General features: G+C 38.4%; 1 protein-coding gene across 4 annotated transcripts in view; it reads right to left on the bottom strand.

Annotated features, from left to right (window-relative positions):
- mdga1 (MAM domain containing glycosylphosphatidylinositol anchor 1) overlaps nt 1-12,592 on the bottom strand; it is a 196,246-nt gene that overhangs the window by 125,496 nt on the left and 58,158 nt on the right. Inside the window, exon 1 of one of the 4 annotated variants that reach the window (XM_085138369.1) lies at nt 4,096-4,319. The exons of the other annotated variants lie outside the window; for them this stretch is intronic. The gene's annotated coding sequence lies outside the window, so the exon portion shown is untranslated. Of the gene's footprint in view, nt 1-4,095; nt 4,320-12,592 lie in introns of those variants that run through there. 4 annotated transcript variants of the gene reach the window in all.

Genomic DNA, 12,592 nt, shown 5'->3' with positions numbered 1-12,592 from the left:
GCATCGATTCACAGGGAGAACAAATCTTCACTGTGCTGTACGACTGTTATCATTGAACGGACAGGAAGAAAGTGGGCGGCCTGTTCACCTTAAACTTCAACTCGATCAGACATAACAACAGCTGGCGTGATCCGCAGCCAGAAATCAAGTTCAAAATAAAAAAAAGTTTAAAATTTGTCTCTCTATGTTCCCGCTCATGCTAATAGCTTAAGGTGTGACAGCACAGCGAGTGTAACTTTCTGCTTATATTTGTAATTTCTGAATGATATTTTTATTTATGGGATATTTTTTTTAATCCCCCCCAAAAAGAAGTAAAAGGGATGAAAGAGAAGACTGTAGGTCACACTGACTCCCAGTTGCAAAGATGTGGTTAATAAAATCTGTGATTTTGGATTTTGGCTGTAGCTTTCTAAACCACATCAGTACTGTCAGTGACCAGACCTCTGTGCCCACAAAAAGTAATCCTGTGAATCTTGTTGTTTGGCTATCATCATTTTGTTCTTATTTTCTGAAGATTTATATTTTAGAAAAGAAAAGAGGAAACGAGAGCATTTGTGGTATGAGTGCAGTTACTCATTTCGTGTACGTATTACAGTAAGCGAATGCTGGCTGTGCGCACCAAAGGAATGTGTGTTTGTGTGTTTGTGATTGTAAACGAAACTGTGCGCTTGAGGAGCTCATCAAAAAAGTACTCAATCATTTACTGCTTCAGTCTTTTCATTATTGTACTGAAAAAAAAATCATACCAGAACCATTTCTTCTCTAACTTCTCCCGACTTTGTGCTAAAAGAACAAAGAATCACTTTTTAAACATATTAAAAAGTTTGAAATGTAAGCCAGATTTAAATGCAGTGCTCCTTTTTCTTGGTTATGTTGAAATTCATTTAAATGACTTAACAAACGCAGGTCTTTTCAGCACCCAAGCTGTCTCTAGTTCATACACCCAACCACATTTAGACAAGGGAGCCGCTCAGTATAAATGCAGGCTTTATGCAGGAGAGTAACCAGATCACGTGGAGCAGTTGAGGGTTAAATGCCTTGCTTAAGGGCACACTAATAGTAGTTTCAATGGGAGGGGAGATCATGTCTAATTTATCTGCTATTTTCTAACATTTTCGCTGTTAGATTACTGTTCAGTAAAGTGGATTCTCCAGTGACAAGTATGCTGTAACCTTTAAGCTTTAACATCCCGGTGTGAATCTCTCCTGATCAATCAATTAAAATGTAACCCATAAAAGGATAAAAACCTAAAAATTACTATGTGGAGTAACAGAGCCGGGTTCCAGATGTGTGCTGCACTATCGTGAAAAGATGTCGGGCTGATATAAATGGTGAATAATTATCTCCTTACAGCTTATTGGCGTGTCTGCATTAGTTTGCCTCTCTGGAGAGGGAGGGAGGTCGGACAGAGCGGCTCCTCTGTCTGTTCTAGCCTCCGGCAGCTTGGCTGCTTCAACTGTCTGATCGACTAAAGAAAGGGAGGCTGCGAAAGAGGAGGAGGAGAGAGATGCAGGGAGGGTGAGCAAAAAAAAGAAGGAAGAAAATAAAACAGGCACGACGAGGAAGACAGAAAAAACAGAAACTTACAGAAGGGAGGAAAGCATAAAAGGAAATGGAGAAGGATTCAAGTGTGGGGAAAAATAAGAAAACAGGTCGGCAGAGAGTCTAAATGAATAAGACTGAAAATGGAAAGCAGGGACTAAGAGACAAATTACTATATATTTAAAACTAAAAAAAAATATTAAGTGGAAAGGAAACTTAGAAAGATACAGAACAAACAGGAAAAATAGGAATAATCATAACTGTAAACTGCAGACCAAAGCAGGTGAAAGCCAGAGGAGAGAAGGACTGAGGGGAAGAGAGGTTGGTTTGAGGGAGACTCCTAGGCCAATTCAGACAAAACCAAGAAATGATGAAAATAAAGCAAGAGGGCTCAGGCTGCATGACTACAGACACACCTCTCTAGTTACACACTAACAAGAAGAAAAACCCAACTACAACTAGCTAACTAACCCAACAACCATGAGAAAATCATTATGTAAGATAAACATAATTTTACCTGCCTATAATTTTCCACAATCCTACATCTGGATGACAACTATTATAGTTTCATATACCCTATAAAATGTCCATTTACTGAATATACATTTCACATACAAAAAACAAAGACCATCACACAGGCGTTCATGTTTTCTGATCAACATAGCATAAAGAAGCAAGACTGTCTCTTTGTTTCAGTTAGTACGGAAAGAGATCATCAGTCATGGAGAGCTGGCGCTTTGACAACAAACTATCCGAGTCTGATGATTCATCGATCAAAACTGTTCTGGTGGAAACCGATTGAAGGTGTTGTCCATGCATTATTGGAAACTTTTCTGAGACGTTCAATGCACATTAGTTGTAAGTGAAATATAACTATTGGCAAATGCCCTGTCTGATTAATTGATTTGTCACTGCCTGCCATGTTTGTTTTTGTTGAGGGGACAGGACATATCTCACCAAAACTAATGATGAGACAGGAGAGCTGGTGTCAAACTGCACTGACAGCTTGACAGAGTGCTGAGCAGCATGTGTGTGATTGTGGTCGAAAGAGTGACGGAGTGTGCCCGCTCTGGTGAAATGTGAGTGTGCATACACGCATGTGTAAGTGTCTGTGTGTGTTTTCATGTACATTATACTGTATCTTGCCAGAGGAATCCCAAGGAAGGTGATGAATCCTGTCGAACACGAAGCCACGCCGAGCATGATTGATATGCGTAGTTACTTTATGGGAGCCTCTCATGCATACAGATGAGCCCTGACTCAATTCACTTCATTCACAAGAGACCATTCAATGCTGTGGCCTTTCCTCTGCTATCACAACATAGGATTTGAAAATAAGGAAAGGAAAGAAAGGAAAGGAAAGGTTGACGAGCAGAAGGAGATAAGAGAGTGGGGGCCTGAGAGAAAAGTCACAGAATTTATTGATTAACTGCAATTGAGGGAAGTGTTCATTTGACCCACAGAAGCACTAATCACGCACACACAGTCTTCCACACACAGAAAAAACAGCCTTACGGCCAAAAGTCTGTGTGACTCACATTGCCTCAGTATTTTATCAGGATTTTTCTGTGCAGACAGGATGGAGGAAGATCAAATGGTTGATGTCATGACCCCATCCTTTTCATTTTGGCTCGATTGGAGCTCTAGATATCAAAACGCATCAGGGACATTGATTTAACTTTTGACCTGACCATTAAATGGCAGTTGTAAATGAAAGGACTAACCTTCACTAACCTTTTCATTCTTTCAATCAACTATAAATGGCTGTTTCCCTGCTTACACACTCACACAAACACACACACAAAAGAACAAGTAGATGTTTTTCCTTTTAACTGTATCTTACTCTGTAACAGTAAATAGTAGGGGTGCAGCGATACACAAAATTCACAGTTCGGTTCGGTTCGATACTTTGGTGTCACGGTTCGATATTTTTTCGATACAAAAAAATGTTCATGCCTTTTTAATTTGTCATTTATTAAAATGATAAATATATATTTTAACTCAAAAGTGCAGTTTTTAAATTTAATGTTGCTGAAACAACAAAGTAATAAAAAAATAAATCTATCTGATCGAGAAATCACTCATCTTTGGAAAAGAGAGTTTATTACAGAGAAATGGCTCTTTCCAAAATAAAAGCTATACTATACGCTTCTTCTGGGCTATATTCTCAGCAGCATAATAAACATATCAGGTCCCCATAAGGAGAATCATGTGCTAACGGCTGTCTAAATGACTCGGCTAAAGTTTGCAGCATGCGTGCTTGTTGTTTTTGTCTGCTTCCACTTGTCTTTGCACTAGGATGATGTCGGAGTAAATGTGCAGTCATATTCGTTGTGTTCCCATTAGTGCTCTCAGCGTTAATCTGAAATGACGTTAACGCCACAACACGGCAAATCTCCGTTAACGAGCTACCGCGGATCGCCCCGTGAGTGGGGCTGGACAGCCAACACGTTAACGAGCTAACTGCGCTAACACACTAGTTCCCACCCATGTAATTGAGCATTGTGTGGCAGATCCGACATACTGTTTTACTTTTGTCCATGACGAGCTTACCTTCAGGGTCATACTTCACATGAAGACCAAAATAGTTCCAAACGCCAGATCTGAATTAGGGTGGGGGAGGTTCAATTTGCCATGTTGCAAGGAGAGCTTAACTTCTGTCTTGCTAGCTTGCCCTGCGCTCAGTGAATCTGCGTTCGACTACTCCGCCTAGGCTGCACTGTCGAGCGCAGATCCACTGAGCGCTCAACACAGACATCATCTTCAGAAGGGAAGTTGATAAAATAAATAAAAAAAATTGTATTGTTCGATACATATGCGTACAGAACCGAAAGCACTCTATTGAACGGTTCGATATCAATACGAGTATTGTTGCACCCCTAGTAAATAGATGCAATGAGCCTCCCTTAAACATACAAATGTGATTTTCATTGGTACTGAATTCAGTGGGAGGCTTTCAAGTCTAGACTGTTCTTGAATAAACACTAGCTAGCAAATTCTTTTATTTGTTTTTTTTTTGGGGGGGGGGGGGGGGTTTGTTAGTTTTTTTTATTATTATTATTTAACTGCCTTAAGATTTTATTTTGATGCTGGTTTTGGAGACATCTACAAACCAATTTCTCAAAAAATGTTAGGAATTTGTCTAAAATGTAAACAAAAAGAGAATACAATTTTACAAATGCTTGCAATCTGTGAGCTCTCACACATGTGTAGCGGCGCACACATTCAAGAATCAGTGCATAAAGGGAATCGTAATATATATCCTAGTAACACAGTAACAAAAAGGTGAAAAAAAAAAACAAGGAAAAGGGACATTCTTTCCAAAGGAAGCTTATTACATAACGTATGTAATCTCTACATTCACTCTGTTTAACTCATAATTTGTTTACCAACACTTAAATAAATGTCTCTGACCATGTCTCCGTAAATTTGTATGCATGTCTCTCTTTCTGAATCACTGTACAGCCTGTGTGTTTGTGTGTGGACGGTTCAAATAGCTTATATCTTTAGTGGACGCTTGGCTGTTTTATATATGTTTTTATGTGTCATAGGTGTTGTAATTGCAGGTTATAATGAATCTGTATGGGTAAATAAGGCATATTGACATGATAATCCGAGCACTCCTATTTTTTAAATAAATCTTTATGTTTTTATAAACATGTTACAGCTATAATGTATCTGACGGCCAGTATGATAGCCAAAACAAATACACTGAACACTGAACAAAAACATTGAAATAGTGTCTGATTTAGTTTCTCATGGTGTGTGATACACGCTGTGCTACCTAATGCATGTGGACCTGTGTTTGTAAGTGAATGACTCTGTGTTTTCCACCACAACTACTGCAAGAGGACAAAGGGATTGCGCGATCAACAAATGTCAGATGACAGCACAAGCCAATAAAGGTGGATCACTGGAGAGCAGAGGGAAGATTGGAGTGAAGAAAAGGTGGAGAAACGAGAAAAAAGCACCTGTAATGGAAAACAGATGGGTAGGAAAGGGGACAGCCGTTTCCTGGAAACACGGCCGTTTTTATATCCAAGAAGAGTGACTCTTCCCTTTGACATCGTGTGTAATATCTATTATTAAAAGGCACAGAACATGGAAATTCAGAGGAAAGGGAAAATAAGAATTCGTGAGCTCTTTAACTTGTCCATTCAGGTTCTCTACACATAACTGGGCATTAACAACAGTCAATGAATTTTGCCTTTTCTTCTCTTTTATACACACCTCACCCTCAGGTCCAAAAATACTATTGGTCCACTTTTTAGCTGCTATAACTAGAAAGAAACTAAAACAAAAATAAAAATCTGATTAATTCTAAACACAGTTCTAGTGTCTTTAATGCAGGCCACACGTGTATACACACACACACACACACACACATATATATATATGTTGCTTTATATATGATGCTTTGTTATTTTGAAGAAAAAAGTTCATAGGACGACATGTAAGAAGTGAGGGGAGTCAGAATTGACACTGGTGGAGGACTGGAGTTATGTGAAGTGATTGGGGGTTTGTAGAACGTGGTCAAACATGAGTCGTACTCCTCAAAGGAGTGTATTTGCTGCACTTGAGCTATCCCAGGATGAAAAGATAAAGAACAAGAGAGGGAGAGTTCCAAAACAAAGATGCACACTGCTTAGATCTTTGGCACAGATGGACAGAGGAGAGTATGGAAAAGGCTGGGAGGACAGAGAAGAGAAACAAAAGAGAAATGTGTGACTGGCATTCTCTTTGTGCAAGCTCCATTTACAAAGACTGCTGAATCTAGTATTTGCTGTGTTGATACTGACATACATTGAGAATATTGACAGTGTATTTAATGCCAGATACCAGTTATATTAATACGTACACTTTAGAACATGAGTTAATAATTATATGTCAATTATATATTGATTATAGATTTATAAAGCTGCCTGATCATTGTATTTGAATGCATGCTATTTGCACCTTAAGGTAAGTAATATAAATTGCATTTCATCTTAATACACTTGCATATCTTTTAATCAACACAACACTCTACACTTAAAAATGCACAAAAATGCAAGTGTGAATATAACTGAAGTATTTATTTATTTATTTTAAACACATAAATTGACAAATAAAATTGCATCGCTGGATGTTGGAGTGGTTAATGCAAATTAAGCTGAAGTGAAGTAAACAAAATATTCAATCAGCTTTAATTTGAAACTCAACAAAACATCAGTGTGTCCAGTTAAGTCACAACAGCATATATTGATACCTTGATTAGAGTGTCAAGTGTTGCTCAGAAGTAGTAATCGACAAATCCATGCACGTGTACACACAGACACGCACTTTGCTCTAAGTAAAGCTTAGTGCTACTAAAAACAACACTAAACATCTTGCTAGGGATACAGGAGCACCTCACTCCTTTTGTGTAGATTCCTTAAATTCATTAAGTGCAAAAAAAAGCATGATCTGAAGCACAATGCTCCAAGTTTGGATGATCTGACATTAATAAAGAATGACGTGAGACTTCTTAAATGCTGTCACTGGGAATATTAACAGCAAAAAACCTTGTGATGTTGAACGGGTAATGTTATCTCAATGTCTCACATCAGCAGACCTGTCTTACAGACACATGGATTTCTCTCTTTAAACTATAAGCCCCCCCTTTTAGGGCCTTTTTAGTAGATATCCACATTGAAATGCACAAAATGCACCAAATCACACAAACATTTGCATCAAGATGCTTTATACTGTAAGTTAAAGACCCTACAATATTACTGAGGAAACCCCAACAATCAGATGATCCTCTATGAGGAAGCACATGGCGATAGTGGGAAAGAAAACTCCCTTTTAACAGGAAGAAACCACTGGCAGAACTAGGCTCAGGGAGTTGCAGCTATCTGTCTGATTAAATGCAGAGTGATGTGTATAATGTTGTGTACCCGTCCACATTAGTAGCAACTAAAATATTATCAAAAATGTTAAAAAATGAAAAAAGAATTCAAGTAATGTCTCTTTTCTATCTGCAAATGATTTTTTAAGATTTACATTTCACACTTCCTACATCATCATTTCCACCAACCTATGGGTACTTCAAAGCAACACAACATCTGTTAAGACAAGAAAATAGCCCACAACAAAAGCATTAAAAAGAGCAAGATAAGACAAGAGAAAGGATAGTAACAGCTGGTGAGGTTTAGAAATTGCACCAAAGGTTTTGCCTTCATTGCGTGTGTGTGTTGGTTCTTTCTGTGTTGTTACAGCATATGCCACAAAAAGCACCTTGGGTGTAACATATGGTTAGTCAATGTAGCTTTCTGGAGCAGGACAGTCAGGATGAAGAAGAGATATAACAGAAAAAAAGAAAGCAAAAGATAATAAAATTAAAGGGAAATTGAGAGCAGAGGATAAAAGCACTGTATCCAGGAGCAAAGACAGAGGTAGTGAAGACAAGGCATGTGCCTCACGTCATCTGCCTGCCTGACAGTCAACCTGACCTTATTCTACTCACCCATAATTCTTCAGCTCCCTTTGATGGCATACATAAACACACACACATATGCACATTTACACACAGACTAAGAGCACAAGAAAAACACTTGATGTGAACAAAAGACAAAATGTGTGTGCGTGTGTAGGTGTGTGTGTGTCCGTGTACACGTCTGTATATTTCCAAGGAAACTGCGGCAGAGCATCCGACAGTGCTTAGTGATCAGTCCAGGTGAAGTGGTGAGAAGGAGGGAGGCACTAAGAAAGGATTTCGATAAAGAGGACAGAAGAAGAAGCGCTCGAATGAAAGGTCAGAGTCAAAGCTGGAGGTAAAGAGAAAGCCACGAGTGTGTGTGTGTGTGTATGTGTGGTGGAGGAGTGGGCGATCCTCAGAAGTACCACAAGAACAAGCTAGATATTATGGTTTCCATCGGTTTTAACGGTCATGCCAATAAAGTGACTGAAATTGGAAAATTTAAATTTACAGAAGTGGGAAGAGAGAATGAGAAAGAGCAGAGAAATGCTGAGACAGACTTCAATAAAGACACACGGATGAAGAAAGGCAGAGATTGAAAGGTCCTAACAACCGTGATGTGTAAATCATGTATAGAGCGAGACTAGGAAAAGGTGAAAAGGAGAAAGCATTAAGAGCAGGTAGAGATACAGACTGAATGATGACACCGCAGTGAGTGAAAGACAGGGAGAAAAGGCAAGGAGGGCAGCAATTATCTTACATCTAGAGTCTAAATCCCTGCTTGTCAAAACAGCTAGACTTTAGATATTGATATTAGTCTCGCTGGTGCTGTTTTACTCATTGATAAATAATACTTCATTAATCTGTCACACTTCATTTAACGCAGGCCTTTTTGAGCTGCTATTAGGATTTAATGAAGCATTGACTCATGATAAAGGCTGGATTCAGCAGCAGTAAAGAGAGACATAATTTTTTCATGTACAAGAGACTTGAAGGAAGGAAAAAGAGAGCTGTGGATGAAAAGACAAAGTTCTTTTTTTATCAACTTAAAAAATGTGATAGAGATCCACTGAACGACTGGCCAGAGATTAGAACTGGCTAATTTCCAGCATTCTGGTCATTACTGGTGACTAGCTGGTCAGCCTCATGTCTGTCCATTTACAAGCTGGTCCATTTCATGCATGCACAACAAGGTCACAGCAGTGCAGGCAAATAGCTGCATGCACATAAACGAGACATTAACACGCTTACATCTTATTTTGTGTGGAAGCTCGTCACTGTCACTGAACACACAAAGCAAGACAAGGGTGTAACACCAAAAGAACCCAGCACCAAATCATCCAGGTGAACATGTAGAGACTTGGTATGAGCAAAGAATTAAAACAGTTAGAAGGAAAATTGTGGAGAAAGTCAAAAAGAGAAAAGGGTCGATGACCTCATATCTACTGAATTTATAGACACACTGGAAAATGATACAAGTAACTGACATTTATTTTGTTATATAAATCTGCTGTACCTACTTTAGTGTCAGGTAAACGTGGGTGTGCAACAGCTCTTTTTCAGTTGTTGCAAGTACATAAGATCCAGTAACTTACTGCAGTTTAGGTAAATTGTAAGTTTAATAATTTCTTTTACTATGAAAATAATATTTTGGAAAAAAAAAACAACAACTAAAGAAATGCAATTTTTTTGCTTCTACAGCAGGGAAAATATTTCATTATTTGATCCTCTGCTGAACATGTAAGATTGCTCACTATCAAAGACATGAACTATAATTTCTATAGTTTCATTTTAATGTAGAAAGACAGAATATCAACCGAAGATCCATAAAAACACATTGCATAAAAGTTAACAATTGATTTTCATGCTATTGTGTGAAATAAGCATTAATCCCCACAATCAGAACTCCAGCTCCCACAGACCATCTGTGTGTGCATTGCAATCAAACAATCAGTCAATCTATTACAAATACGCCTAAACTCAACTCGTTATGTGTATAAAGCACAACTGTCCATAGAATGAATCTCTTCCATTCAAGTCCTCCACCACGGGGAAAGACCAAACAGCTGTCCCAGGACGTTAGGCACAAGATAACAGACCTGCAACATCGGCAACAAGCTTGGTGAGAAAGTGATAACTGTGCAATCATTCAGAGATGAATGACATATAAGATGACCAGCCTCGGTCTGGTTTCCCATGCAAGAAGCTGCCTCATTGGATGAGGATGATTGTTAGAATGGTGGTGGATCAGCCCTCAAGGGAGCTGGGACCACAGTCACCAAGAACACTGCTGGGGAGGCAACACTACAAAATTTTGCAGTACCCTATAAGCGCTAATGGTTCAAAGAAATTCATGAAGTCATTACTGGATAAGGTTAAATGAATGCTTGGCTCAACAGTGCTCTGACTTTTTGTCAGCCTGGCTGCAGTACTGAAGAGAAACATATGTTTTATTCTTTTTTTCTTAAATCAGTGATAAATAGTAAGATGTTCTAGTTTTACACAGGGCTCCTTTATAGAGCAACAAACTATTTTTCAGGCAAATTGAAGATTTTCTAAATTAGCGAGATGTTATTTCCTCTCCAGCACACAAGTTATCTGCTTTTAGGTGCACATTTGAGAGTTATAGAAGGAGTCAGGTACTTCTGATTTGTGGCTTTCTTTCTAAGAGGAGCCACAGCATTCAGAGTCATATGCAGTGAAGATGTAAAACTATTAACAGTAATGGAAAGTACAGATGTAATTATGTGGTGGAAAAGCAGAGCTTAAAGTGCTCGACCCAAGATACAACATCCCAGGTAACGAATACTATTCAGTTTTATTATGTGACAATACTGTGCAGCTCCTTATTGGAGATTATGTATGGGAATTTCAGGAGCGGGACCACGCCTCCAAACACGCTCCTTCCGGATGTCATCTATATAGGTTCCCCCAGTTCTGCAAGCTGTTCATTCTCGTTTACGTGCCCCACTCTCCGTCCCTCCTTGTTTTCAATTCTTTAACTTCTTCACTTCTATTTAGTACACGGGGATCTGCCAGGCCCGGGAGCCATCGCCAGTCTCCTTCGAGGTCTTCCCCAAACCGCATCTCAATTCATGTCCAAGCCATTCACCTTTACCTACCAAAATGTTGTCAAACCTAAAATGAGGACGTGGGCCCAGCTAGTGAAACAATTATTGTTAAACTAATGTGTTAAGCAGATATTTTGACACGTTGGATAAAATATGGATTCTATTTCTTCTTTCAATGATTTTGACCTAAATATTTTTTCTATGTGCTGTAAACTTTTATCTGTTGGGTCATAAAGGCACGTAGATACTATATTTAATCAATACATCCTTTATTGGTGAAGTGTGTCTAGTCTTGCGATCAACTGCGAATGTTACAGTAATATATTCGGTCACTCCGTCCAGCTATTTGTTATTAGTATTCTTGTGCCAAATGTTTATATTTTTATTAAACAATGCAAATGGTTTAGCTGAATTTCATCCACCAATTTCACTCACAAGAGTCGGTTTTTTGAGTCCCTGGGCACTTTTTTAAACAAATGAGGGTCAAATGAATGAAAGTATGCTCATTTCTGGTGGAGAAGTAGAAACTAATGGGGATGGGGGAAATGGAGGACAACAAAGGCAAGCAAACTACGGAGCTAATTGTTTGAAATGATACATCAATAAAATAAAAATTTGTTAAAAATATATGTATAAAAAATACAATTAAAAAATTATAAATAATAGTAATTTCTTTCTCTCTCTCACACATGCACACACACACACACAAACAGACACTGCAATTAAGTGGATAAATAATTACTTCTTATTTTACCTTTATATGGGTATTTATTTATCTGTTACATGGCTATTGTTATGTATCATAAACTGTCAGTCGAGTTGTTGCCCATCTGCTGTATTGTGACAGTATTGCATTGTGAATTATTCAGTGAGCCCCACTCCTTGGTGTCCTTGGTTCAGTTCTCAGTTTAGCAAAAAAAAAAAAGAAAGGTGGTGGTGGTGGGGGGGGGTGTCACTGGAAATTCATGACACAAAAAGGCAGATTATCTGTTCAATGAGGAATATAACAGAAGAAAATAATCTATCATGAGCTTTCAGCATAAACTGAAAATCTATAATGCAGAACAGCTAACAGTCTCTGTTTAATTCCTTAAGAACAGTTCAATTTTTAGACAAAAGACTGTAATATTATTCTGTTTTCACACTTTGCCAGTCCCCCTACTGTTGTGAGAGACTGATGTGCAGGAGCACAACATCTGCTGTATATGGCAAAGACAAGTCATGATAATTGCAGTTACTAAAAATGTTTGTAGGGCGAAAAAAAAAGAAATGAAGACGAGACATGTTAACAATTGTTAACATGCACTGTCATCTAGAAACAACTCCGCTTGGTAATACACTTAGGATATATCTGCTTTTCAAACGTGTTGCAGTGATTGCATGACATACACAAGAAATATAATCCTTCAAAAAAACCTGCCATCTCATTTGTTTTGCATGATCTTTAGTGTGAAAAAGGTTGGAAAGGGAGGGGCTGCAAACTGCAATTTCTCCTCTTACTCTTAGCCCAAAAGGTGTTTGCACAAACTCCACAATATTT

Source organism: Neolamprologus multifasciatus, chromosome 1 (genome assembly GCF_963576455.1).
Source record: "Neolamprologus multifasciatus chromosome 1, fNeoMul1.2, whole genome shotgun sequence".
Classification (NCBI taxonomy): Eukaryota; Metazoa; Chordata; class Actinopteri; order Cichliformes; family Cichlidae; genus Neolamprologus; species Neolamprologus multifasciatus.
Note: the sequence above shows the minus strand (reverse complement) of the source record. Positions and strands in the feature narration are given on the sequence as shown.